The 13,270-nt window shown below is 39.7% G+C and overlaps 1 non-coding gene across 1 annotated transcript; it reads right to left on the bottom strand.

Moving 5' to 3' along the window:
- Window positions 1-2,480: 2,480 nt before the first annotated feature.
- Window positions 2,481-2,555, bottom strand: Trnas-uga. The gene has a single exon. It is a non-coding gene; the product is annotated as a tRNA-Ser (tRNA).
- Between the last annotated feature and the right edge of the window lie 10,715 nt (window positions 2,556-13,270).

The raw sequence follows: 13,270 nt of genomic DNA, 5'->3' as shown, positions 1-13,270 counted from the left end.
TCCTATGGACAATTACTATAGTAACTGAAAAAGAAAGGTTATTACACATATAATTAGCACTAGAAGTGTGGCAACTGAAGGTTGACACGTGTAGTGTGAAAACTGAAAGTTTGTCAGAAGTAATAAATTTCGCTACACTCTGACTTAATTTAGCAAAAGAATTAATAAAACCGGAAAATTGAAAGTTAATTTAGTGACAAATTAATAGTGAGCTTTGTTTCTGATGCACATGAAACTCAGTAAAATACGGTTAGTCTTGGGCTACCTCAACAATCATTTCAAAAGCTACTTGAATCTACGCAATTTAGAAATAAGAGATTTAACTTTGAACTTGAATTAAATTATTCTGAACAACTAACAATAGTAAAATTTAGTACGTACTAAGCTGAGCTGCAGTCACAGGTAAGCTAAAATATGCTAACAAAACTCGCACTCTTAATTTGTGCTTGTGTAATCTAAATATTGTAGCCAGCTGTGAATACCTTAACTGAACTTTGAAATTAAAGCAGTGAAATGGAATGATATTACTTTAATGCTGGCGTCTGAATTTCAACGACACTCGGGTTCATTTCGGAAAAGGAAGGGACCCTGCTTGGTAATGCGATTGGGACAATGAGCAACAAAGGTTCATGCTAATTTGCTGTAATTTTGCCAGGCTAATGGAACAATTTTGAAAAGCTGAGGTCTGCCATACAGTTATAAAACTTAAGGTGCTTCCAGTTTTCCTTGTTGGTTGATTGAAGGTTTGAAGTCGTCGGTCGAGGAGGTGGTGACAGTCACTCATTGTCGGCCGTCGCTGTTGCAGAAGCTGGATGTTGGCGCGCCTTCTTCTCGACACGGTCACCAGGCGAAACGGGCTCTTGATGTGTGCCAGCTAACGCTTCCCGTCCGCGACACCATGTCAGAAACTATCATAGCAATTCGAGCGCAATTACATGCTGCCAAACCCTGAAAGCGCGGCAACTCGCGGGAGCCTCACACAACACACCTGCTCCACTGCACTACTCCAGCCAGACCCCCCCTCTGCCCGCGCTAAACGCGACAGAGTTAACACTACCAAAGATCCTCAACACTTTGGTTCTCCACACGACCTATCGATGTATTTGTTCGATAGCATAGTTTCCCTAGACCAGACCCAGCGTGTAAATACAAATAATATTCACAAAACAAACCAATTATACATCGACATGAATGCATACATATACAAATAGTAAAACAATTACAATATACAAAGACACAGAAATGTCATATCTTCAGGTAACAAAATAAGGAAAAAAATTTATAGTACAATAGATGTAAATAGGAGGATATGCATTTCCGGCGTTACAACTGGTAATCGATCCAGAAACACTGTTGAAGTCAAGAAATTGATTGACTAATTAATTTCCAGTCACATGATCATGATTTAGAGGATATAAGGCAGACGCAGTAACAGTCTCAGTTGTAGTCAGTCTCTGGAAGAAGAAGAACCATGAAATGTTAACAACAGCCGAGTTCCTCATCTGCCTTTCCATCGCAGAAAATGCTGAAAAGTAAGTACTCATACATGTCGTTGATTATCGAATGTACCATTTCCTCCTCTTCTTTGTCAAGTTTCCTTTCTTTATTCAGCGTCACGTCATTGTCTGTGGATGTTTATTGTTACTTCTTCTTTGTCCAGCAGCTTCTGGTGTGTCTGGATCAGCAGTAAATACCATTGGTTCATCAGGACATGGAATTCTACGAGTGTCCTGCTCTGCATCGACAAGACAAAGAAGAAGATGTATTAAAATTGTGTTGTGTTGGCTTAAGAAAGTGTAAAATTACTTTCAAGTTGCATGAGAAATAAATTAATTTTTACTTCACAATGTAGGTATGATATATCTTCATCCTATTCTCATTTTGATAGTACACGGTTTGGCCCAGATACTATATCTGTGACTTTCTTCAAGCGCAAGAGATATAATTTTAGACACGTTTGCTATATGTCTTTGGAAGTGGACACAGTGACATGCCTCCTGCTCCCATGAGCCAATATGTACAGCACGATAGGCTTAATCCCATGCAGCCATTCTATATGTTTTGTTGTCTTCAATCATAAACTTCACCTCCTTAATAGCACTGATCTTCAGAAAAACTAAATGGTTCAAATGGCTCTGAGCACTATGGGACTTAACATCTACGATCATCAGTCCCCTAGAACTTAGAACTACTTAAACCTAACTAACCTAAGGACATCACACACATCCATGCCCGAGGCAGGATTCGAACCTGCAACCGTAGCAGTCGCGCGGTTCCGGACTACGCGCCTAGAACCGCTAGACCACCGCGGCCGGCCTTCAGAAAAACTAATGCCATTTCTGTCCTGCACGTTAATTATATACACAACGCAATAGGGGATAGGAGTTTTTGTAAATAATGACAACAAAGACATATGGTAACGAATTTTTTCATTTATTCAGTACACACAGATACAAAACTTCCTGGCAGATTAAAAGTGTGTGCCCGACCGAGACTCGAACTCGGGACCTTTGCCTTTCACGGGCAAGTGCTCTACCAACTGAGCTACCGAAGCACGACTCACGCCCCGTACTCACAGCTGTACTTCTGCCAGTATCTCGTCCCCTACCTTCCAAGCTTTACAGAAGCTCTCCTGCGAACCTTGCAGAACTAGCACTCCTGAAACAAAGGATACTGCGGAGACATGGCTTAGCCACAGCCTGGGGGATGTTTCCAGAATGAGATTTTCACCCTGCAGCGGAGTGTGCGCTGATATGAAACTTCCTGGCAGATTAAAACTGTGCGCCCGACCGAGACTCGAACTCGGGACCTTTGCCTTTCGCGGACAAGTGCTCTACCAACTAAGCTACCGAAGCACGACTCACGCCCGGTACTCACAGCTTTACTTCTGCCACTATCTCGTCCCCCCTACCTTCCAAACTTTACAGAAGCTCTCCTGCGAACCTTGCAGAACTAGCACTCCTGAAACAAAGGATACTGCGGAGACATGGCTTAGCCACAGCCGGGGGGATGTTTCCAGAATGAGATTTTCACTCTGCAGCGGAGTGTGCGCTGATATGAAACTTCCTGGCAGATTAAAACTGTGTGCCCGACCGAGACTCGAACTCGGGACCTATGCCTTTCGCGGACAAGTGCTCTATCAACGGAGCTACCGAAGCACGACTCACGCCCCGTACTCACAGCTTTACTTGTGCCAGTATCCCGTTCCCTACCTTCCAAACTTTACAGAAGCTCTCCTGCGAACCTTGTAGAACTAGCACTCCTGAAACAAATGATACTGCGGAGACATGGCTTAGCCACAGCCTGGGGGATGTTTCCAGAATGAGATTTTCACTCTGCAGCACTTGCCCGCGAAAGGCAAAGGTCCCGAGTTCGAGTCTCGGTCGGGCACACAGTTTTAACCTGCCAGGAAGTTTCATTTCAGCGCACACTCCGCTGCAGAGTGAAAATCTCATTCTGGAAACATCCTCCAGGCTGTGGCTAAGCCACGTCTCCGCAGTATCCTTTCTTTCAGGAGTGCTAGTTCTGCAAGGTTCGAAGGAGAGCTTCTGTAAAGTCTGGAAAGTAGGAGACGAGATACTGGCAGAAGTAAAGCTGTGAGTAGCGAGCCTGAGTCGTGCTTCGGTAGCTCAGTCGGTAGAGCACTTGCCCGCGATAGGCAAAGGTCCCGAGTTCGAGTCTCGGTCGGGCACACAGTTTTAATCTGCCAGGAAGTTTCATATCGGCGCACACTCCGCTGTAGAGTGAAAACCTCATTCTGGAAGCACACAGATACAATTTTATTTTTGAGATATAGTTCAGTTCTTGGTATACAGTTCAGTTCTTGAGGTACGTATTAGTTCTTGAGGTACAGTTCAGTTCTTGACGCTGATATTTCAGTGCAGAGATACTCCTAATTTACATGCTATCACTAATAACTAGGAAAAAAAGAACCTCTCAACAATGAGACTGGTTGAGAATATTTTTACAATTTTTTCCAGTAGCACTGCATGTGGATATTTACAATTTTTATAAATCTACAATAAAAATACAATAATTCTGGTGGACTGTGAGCTACATATGATTAAAAACCAATCAGTCTTGGACAGTGGCAAGTGAAACTTCAAAAATATTATATTTACACATGGTGCGTAGATATATTCACATGTGTGTACCAGTACACAAACATTGTGTATCAATAAGTAAATACTTAGGTGACATACATTTGTTTATGCCTTTTTACATTTTTTACTTTTTTACTTTTTTCACAAAACTCACACACACACACACGCACACGCAAATGTGTGCAGAAAGCACACATTCGTCACATACATAAATAAACAGTTATTTATATGACTCTCTCTCTCTCTCTCTCTCTCTCTCTCACACACACACACACACACACACACACACACACACACACACACACACACATTCTCTCCCTCTAACTCAGTAAGTCCCCCACCCCATCTCTCACTACAAGTGAGTAGTGTGAGTACAGAGGAGTTTCAACTCCGTCATCGCAAATGACCCTTTTATCGTCATGAGGCGACAGGTCAGTTTTAGACTGCAGCAAGTGTACACCTTGTGTCCGCTCTATCGAATACTAGTTTGTGATACCACATGTGGCAGCTATGGTGCTGCACAGCGAACACCACTGTACGGGCACTGAAACAGCCTTCGATAGGAAGGGCTCTCAATGCCACACAATGCACATCCTTCATCCACCTCTGGGTAGCACCTTCCAGTGTGCAATATGCACATATTTTTGATAGCAGACCTACAAACTCCACAATTAGCTAATCACTCGCCTCGTCTTTTATAAGGCACGTAACCTTCTTGGACTGAGGAACAATATCATAAGGATTATCGGCTCTGTATGAGTACATGTCAAATTTATTACCGTGGTACCTCATTATTTCATATGAATCACAGTTCTTCACCCAGTAGATGAAGCTATCTGTATGCATATAAAGTAATTTAGAATCTGTCAAATGAGTTTTTGCAAATTCAAAATGAAATCGGTACATGTGAAGTTTGGATAGGTCCAGTATGCACATCACCAAATAAATAGGTTTCGTAAACTCTAATGCAGTCTTCGCCATCTCCACAGCAGTAAAGTTCTCACTGAATGTTCTGATCCACTTAAAATTTGGTCTGGCAATGTATTTTCTTACGCCACAACACCCATCCTGTACGCTTCTAATAAAAATTTCATGCAGTTTTCTCAAATTATCCATCGTTTTGACGAAAATTGTCTTATTCATTAATTTATAAAAAAACTTTCTCAAAGTCACACATCATGGTAGCTCTCTGTCTCATATTCAGACCAAGATACTCCTTCAGCCAGGTGGACTGCTTAAAGGAGATAGCCCGGGTGATTCTAACCAGCTGCATCCCCATGGTGAGACACTGTTGGAGATTATGATCATGATTAATATATCTCCGCTAATTCCCCAGTGTTGTCATCTGGTTTGGGTGAAGCCTACATACAGAAAAAGTTGCTCTGGACGCAGTGGTAAATCGGTGTGTACATCATGCAAACTAATAGGTTATGTGAGTTCTGCTGTGGCGCTCGCTGTACTGCAGTAATTCGAGTAATGAAGATTTTTGTGAGGTAAGTGATTTCTGAAAGGTATAGTTTAATGTTACTCAGGGCCATTCTTTTGCAGGGATTTTTGAAAGTCAGATTGCGTTGCGCTAAAAATATTGTATGTCAGTTTAAGCACAGTCGTGTATAAATTGTTCAAAGGGGACGTTTCATATGTCGACCCTTAGCCGAGGATACCTCACGGGAATCTTCTGATTTTTTCTTGTAGTTTGTGTAATTAGTGTAGATTTTGTTTATTGCTGGCGCGTAATTGTAGAGAGAATCTCCTTTGTAGTTGCAGTCTTTCATTGTTGTACAGTAAAACAGGTGTGGCATGCATGTAGATTTGCACAAAGTATCTCGCAGCTGCGCTTGCAATTAAGTAGACATTATATCCATTGCTATGTTATTTTATTTTGCTCTTCAAATTGTGCTTTTCTGTGTTATCGTGTGAAATATTGTGACAATTATGGCGTGTGAAAAACGTAATTTGGTAATTGTGCATAGGGAAATGGAGCGGGCTGCAAACAATGGTGTAGACAGTGAAACAGGTAGTGAACAGGGAAGCATTATCGATCGATCGGTCGGCAACAGCTTGCCTCAGGAATCCGAAATGACAGGACACAATTTCGCAAATACTGTAGATTCAGGTTTTGGGTCATCACCGTTTTCTCAAATAAGTCAAGACACATTTTCTGCTTGTCAAAATGTGAATGTTGCCGGTGCAAATGCATTGCCGAAAAGCGTAGAGAAACAGATTCCAGACACTAATACATTATTATTGCAATTAATGCAACAAATGGAACAAAATCAGAGACAAATGGGACAAAATCTTAAAAAGTTAGACACAGTGGAACAAAATCTTAAAAAGTTAGACACAATGGAAAAAAATCTTCAAAAGTTAGACACAATGGAACAACACCAGAGACAAACACAGCAACAGTTAGACACAATGGAACAAAATCTTCAAAATTTAGACACCACACTTGAACAAACACGTGAAGATTTAACTACTGAGTTACATAACATCGAATCGAAATGTCAAAAAGTCTGTAATGACGTAAAAACACAAATTTGTGAGCATTTCCAACCTATTTTTTCGCGTCATGAAAATGCATTACAGAATCACGAAGCAGCCATAAAAGAACTGCAAACTATTGTTCATGAAAATCACAGCACCTTGCAAGCTAAAATTGACTCAGTTGCATCTACCGATTCGGTTACGCAACTTGCAAAAACTCAGGAAAACTTAAAGGACACAGTAGATTCGATTTCAACACAAATGGACACTCTGAAACTTGGTTCAGAAAAACACACTGAGGAAATGTGTTCACTATCGGAGAAAGTAGCCGAACTTTCGGATCAGGTCACTAACTTATCTACAAAGGTAGATGATGATCTGAATGACACAAGACCTGTAGCCTTCACTGACACAGAAGTGTATGAACAAATTAGAAAATTCAAACAGAATCAAAATCAAATCAATACACAGTACAAAAGAGAAATCCGGGAAGTACAAGATCAGCTGACACAGGTAATACAAGAATTACGTATTTCAGAGGACACTCGCGCCCCAATACGGGAAGAGGGACATAGAAATACGGAACAGCCACAAAATAATAACACAGGGCATTTCGGAAGTTATGAAAGAAATTGGCAATGTGCACCGAATTTTGAGATGGAACGGCCGACACGACCTAACAGTGACCGATATGCGACTCGCCGACATGATGATTTTGACTATAAGCTATTCATTACTACACGCAAATTCAAAACATTTAAGGATTCTGGCAACGACATTCATCCACAAACATGGCTCCATCAATTCTCTCATTGTTTTCGTCCCAACTGGTCGTTAGAACACAGATTAGAATTTATGTGTGGCTACTTGGAGAATGAACCAGCTGTAAGAATGCGATCGGTCATTCACGATTGTCACAGTGAAGGAGAATTTTATCATGCCTTCCTCTCAGCATATTGGTCTCAAGCTACACAAGACCGAGTAAAACATAGCATCATAATGATGAAACGTTTCGAACAATCTGAATTTTCCAGTCTTATGAAATATTTTGAAGACATGTTGCATAAGAATCAGTATCTTTCAAACCCATACAGCCCCTCAGAATTCATCCGCATTTGCTTAATCAAATTACCTGAACATTTACGGCATATTATTTTAGCAGGACGCTGCAAAGACGACATTGAAGCTTTTCAGGGACTGTTACAAGAACTAGAAACTGACACTGACAATCGCGGAACGCGAAAACAAGAACACAACAATTACAGGTCACATCCGTCGCAATTCCGCGATGAAAGAAATAATAACTGGACACGACAAGGGTATTCTCACAACACAAATCGTGACCAAAACAGGCACCACCCGTATGACAACCGTTGGCAGAGTAGTAATAATTACGGGGAACGATCACCTCTCCGCGGTAATGAATATCACAGAGACAATCAGAGAAACAGACAATATGGGAACCAAAATAATTATTATCAAGGGAGACAGAATAACTTCAGACGCAACAGTTCAGCGCGCAGGTACGATTCAGGGAGAAATTCTCCACCACATGACCGACAAGAAAGAAACTATGGCATCTACCGGCATGACGACAGACGATATGATCGTAACGACAGACCTGAATTGCATCAGAACTGGCGGGATTCAAACAGAGCAGGGCCCTCTCGAGGAGGTGAATTTGTAGAAGTTAGGTCCCCAAATCCCAATAACGACGCGCGCCAACAAAGGGACAATAGGCAATGATTCATACCGCTGGCAGCCACGAAAAGTATGTATGAAACTGACGACGCAGCTGCCGTAGCTAGTAATTACGGAAAAATGGAAGACATTAGGGACATCTTACTCCAGGAACACGACGTAAAACATAACAACATTGCATATCCTGTGATTCACATTACAGTAAATGACGTAAAATTTACGGCAGTACTTGACTCTGGCAATCCCATTTCAGTAATTAGTGAAACAGCTTTTAGCAAGTGCAACAAATCGAACGATTGCCCCACACTTCCATTACGTAAGATTAAATTACAAGGTGCAATCTTTGGAAAAAGTGTAGATGTACGCCAACAAACCAACTTAGAATTCTTTTGTCAAAGCCACAGCTTCTCTATGAGCTTTCTTATTGTTCCATTATTGTCGACGGAAATTGAATTGGGAGTAGACTTTTTGAATGAATACAAAGCAACCTTAAACTTTCATGATGCTGAAATAAGTTTAGAGAAAGAAGGTAAGTCAATAGCTTTGAAATTTGAAGATTGGCTCTCAAACCATGATGAGGAAATTAATCGGCTTTACCTTTTGTTAGACAACAGTTCGGAGTTTTCTACGGAATTAGACACTAACAATCACTCTGCAAGTACTGACAGGGATGATATCGACGACATATTTAATACTAATGAGTTAATTCAGAATAAAATTCAAACAATTGAGAATTGTAATGACACTGATAGGCAGGACCTTTTTGAGATTTTACAAGCACATTCCACAGTTTTTACTCACAAAACAGGAACAATCAAGGGATTTCAATACCAATTTCGTGTTCGTGAGCATACTAAATTTTGTGTTAGACCATACGTAATTCCAGCACATTATAGGGACCGTGTTAGAACAGAAATACAATCTATGCTTGACGAGGGCATTATTGAGCCTGCAGTAAGCTCATACAACAATCCATTACATGTTGTTGAGAAGAAAAATGGATCGATCAGGCTTGTCTTAGATTCGAGACAAATCAATACTATCATTATTCCTGAAACAGACAGGCCGCAAACGTTGGAAGAACTTCTTCAAAATTTTAATGGTGTAAAAGTGTTGTCTTCCATTGATCTCAGATCCAGCTTTTATCAGATCGAACTTCATCCAGAATGTAGAAAATACACAGCTTTCCTTTGTTTCGGCGTTTGTTATCAGTTTCGGAAACTTCCTTTTGGTTTGAACATTTCTTCGGCAGCATTCATTCGCGGGCTAAATTCCATATTACCTGAGTTCTTAAAACGTCACATCACCTTATATGTGGACGATATTCTGATAGCAGAAGCCTCATGGGAACAACATAATCGCATCCTTAACAGTTTGTTACGTATTTTTGCAGAATCTGGAATTACTGTTAACTTGGAAAAGTCTGAATTCGGTAGGTCAAAGGTGAGGTTTTTGGGACATATTATTTCTTCTGAAGGCATTCAGCCGGATCCTGAAAAGTTAGAAGCAATTAGAGCCATTCCAGTTCCATCCACAAAAAAACAAGTCCGCAGTTTTCTAGGTCTTGTAAATTTTTACCGCCGTTTTCTGAATATGCAAATTCTAGTTACACCAAAACTTTGTTCTCTCACTGGAAAAAATACTATTTGGAACTGGGATGAACAAGCACAGTTGGAATTCAATTCTTTGAAAGAATCGCTACTTAACGCGCCAATACTAGCTCATCCAGATCTGTCACAAGATTTCTGCCTTAGCACGGATTCTTCTAAAGTCGGTCTTGGTGCCCACTTATTTCAAGAAGCCATAGAAAATGACACTATCGTTCAGAAAACCATTGCTTTTGCTAGCCGAGTGCTAACAAAATCTGAAAAAAATTATTCCGTTACTGAATTAGAAGCTTTAGCTATCGTTTGGGCATTTAACAAATTCCGTTTCTTTCTTTCTGGTAAGCACGTAAAAGTATACAGTGATCATCGTGCATTACAATTTCTTATGTCTTCAAAATTAAATCATGACAGGCTAAAACGTTGGGCATTGTTTCTGCAAGAATTCCACTTCAAAATAGTCTACATTCCCGGCAAGGAGAACATTGTTGCGGACGCACTGTCACGCGCATCGGCTGGGCTTGAGAAAAGTAACACAGAAGGCAACCTCGAAAAAAATTTCAGTATTCTTTACATTCAGAAAGTCGCCTTTGAAAACTTCATCACCACATCTTTAAAGGACATTGCTCATGAACAAGATAAAGATCCGATTTGGAAAGACATCAAGAGCAATTGGCATGGAAAGACACACACACAGATTCAGCATTATTACCTGGTTAGAAACAACATACTCTTCAAACGCTGCACTGTTGATGACAAGCTATGGGTACTTTGTATTCCAGACGATTTTGTTAATAAGCTCATTTGGTACATTCATTTCAGCTACGCACATTTTGGTCCACGAAAATGTTATCATATTCTTCGAACGACTTGTTATTTTAACTAACAATATGGAAAAGAGAATTCGAAGAGTCTTGTCTATTTGTAAACTTTGTCAAAAGGCGAAACCATCTACTGTCTCACATCGTGCTCCGTTGTTTTCTATTATTCCTTCTAAATTAAAAGAATTTGCTGCTGTTGATCTCTTGGGACCGCTTGTCAGAACATCTAATGGATTTTCGTACGTTCTAGTCGCTGTTGAACTTACTTCAAAATTTGCTTCTTTCACTCCGTTACGTAAAGCCACTGGACGGTCTGTATCCAACGCCTTTGTTAAAAATTTCTTACGTGAAGTTGGCCACGTTGCTAAAGTCATTTCAGATAACGGACCGCAATTCAGATCTGCTGTTTGGTCATGCATGCTTCGGAATCATAAAATCAAACCTGTTTTTATTTCATTGTACGCACCACATTGTAACCCGTCTGAACGGATTATGAAAGAAATCAATAAGCTTTGCAGACTTTATTGTCACAGAAAGCATCAGCATTGGGACAGATATTTACACTTATTTCAAAACGTGCTGAATGAAATGCCTCACGACTCCACTGCTTTACCACCCACTCTTGTACTAAAGAATGAAGAACCACCGAACAGAATCAGAGAGCTTGTACCTTTCCCGAATACACGTAAACTTCGACACAAAGACATAATTGATTTGGCTATTAAAAATATAAAATCTGCAGCAGACAAAAGGAGAAAACTACATGGTAAAGCAAATGCAAAGAAATTATACATTGGTCAGAAAGTTCTCATTAAAGCTCAGTCATTGTCACATAAGAAGAAACACTTGAGTCACAAATTCTTTCTAGTTTACAATGGACCATACAGAATCCGACGTATACCACATGATAATTGAGTTGAAGTTGAAACTATGCGTACTAGGAAGAGTAAAGGTTTACACCACATTTCACATGTAAAACCATTTATTGAGAGATAATCTGCTTTTTAACTTTGTCTTTGCCATAAAACTTTTCACTTCACATTTATAGTATGCTTTGTCAGACTTAAGAAACTGTTAACATGGAACAATGTTTGAAGTTAAATATCCAGTCTAGAACCTAGGGAACATTTTTAAACAGAAATTACGATTGCATTGTTATAGTGAACAGATGACACAGTGCTGTATTTGTACATTCTTGCTTGTTAGTTGCATGATTACGTAACAAGTATCAGGCTCACATACTTAGAACATATACCGGCATTGCTAATGAGATTTTCATGTAACGTTTTGGTTTACTTGAAAAGACATTCTTTATTTGAAGTACTTTCTGTGGGATTAAAGATGACTTAGCACTTGGTTTCTTTGACAGCTACACAATTATGTCACGACGCTACTAATGTGTGACACAATTTACATTGTTGCTTTTGTGCTGTATCTGCTTTATATCTGCACAGTTTTTTTGAATTCTTCTGCAAAGTAAAATATGTTTTAGTAGTAACTTTTGTGGTATAGCTACAATGAGGGCCTTTTTCGTAGCACAACAATACTTTACAGTATAGTACTTTCTTGATCACTGTAATGTATGTAATAACTACGATATCTATACACAAAGCATTTCACTTTCGTTTATGATGGGGTAAGTACATTGACTTCTCCAGAACTTAGCTTTCGGAGGACGATAATTACGACACTTCCACAGAATTATCTTACAGCAAGACGCACATTTAGCGCTACAGGACACGCATTTGAGTGATTAATTTTGTACTTAAAACATTTATTTTTAAAGATATTTGAAGTACAATGATACAAAGTTTTTCTGTGATACATTTCATTCCATTGCTGTAATCTGTAACACCTGAGGGTATAATTACATTGATCCTCAGGGGGGTACACGCCTACTTTGTGTACCATGTGTTTGGCAAGCACAAGGAGCCCTAGCTAATATGGTATTTGCTTATACAACTTTACACATCGGTACCATATTTCTCTAACACACAAATTACACAGCTATCTGATCATTTAACTGAGAGATAAACATTTTTTTTTACTACGTCAGTGACAGATGTTTATGCAATTACACAGTTGGATAACTTCACACTTATGAAACTGTATTTGTCTGTACTTTGTAAACTGTTCATATTTTTTCGGAACCATTGTGATACTATGAGAGCTTTGAATGATGTATTTGGTATGGGATCACGATTTTTAAAGTACGTTTGAGGCAGCTGACACTTTTGACATGAGCAGAGAATTTTTTTAGGTTTTGAAATTATTGGAGGAAGCTACGACGATTTTAAGAGTTGACTGAGGTGTTATGATGTTATTATTACGATGATGATGTGTATTATGCTGTTGCGGTATGTTTATGATAAATAAGCTGATGCTATATGAGTTATTTGATTATGCTATGTATTTATTATGATGAAATATTGAAGTGTCGTCGCAAGATTGACGTGTCGACGAATATGTATATGTGTAATAAGGTAAGGAATAATGAGTAGTGGTTAGGGACTCTGATTTGTGGAACAGGTTGTTGGAAACCGAGAATCGTACT

The sequence above is a fragment of the Schistocerca americana genome, chromosome X, assembly GCF_021461395.2.
Source record: "Schistocerca americana isolate TAMUIC-IGC-003095 chromosome X, iqSchAmer2.1, whole genome shotgun sequence".
NCBI classification, from domain to species: Eukaryota; Metazoa; Arthropoda; class Insecta; order Orthoptera; family Acrididae; genus Schistocerca; species Schistocerca americana.
This window is presented reverse-complemented; position numbering and strand designations above follow the sequence as displayed.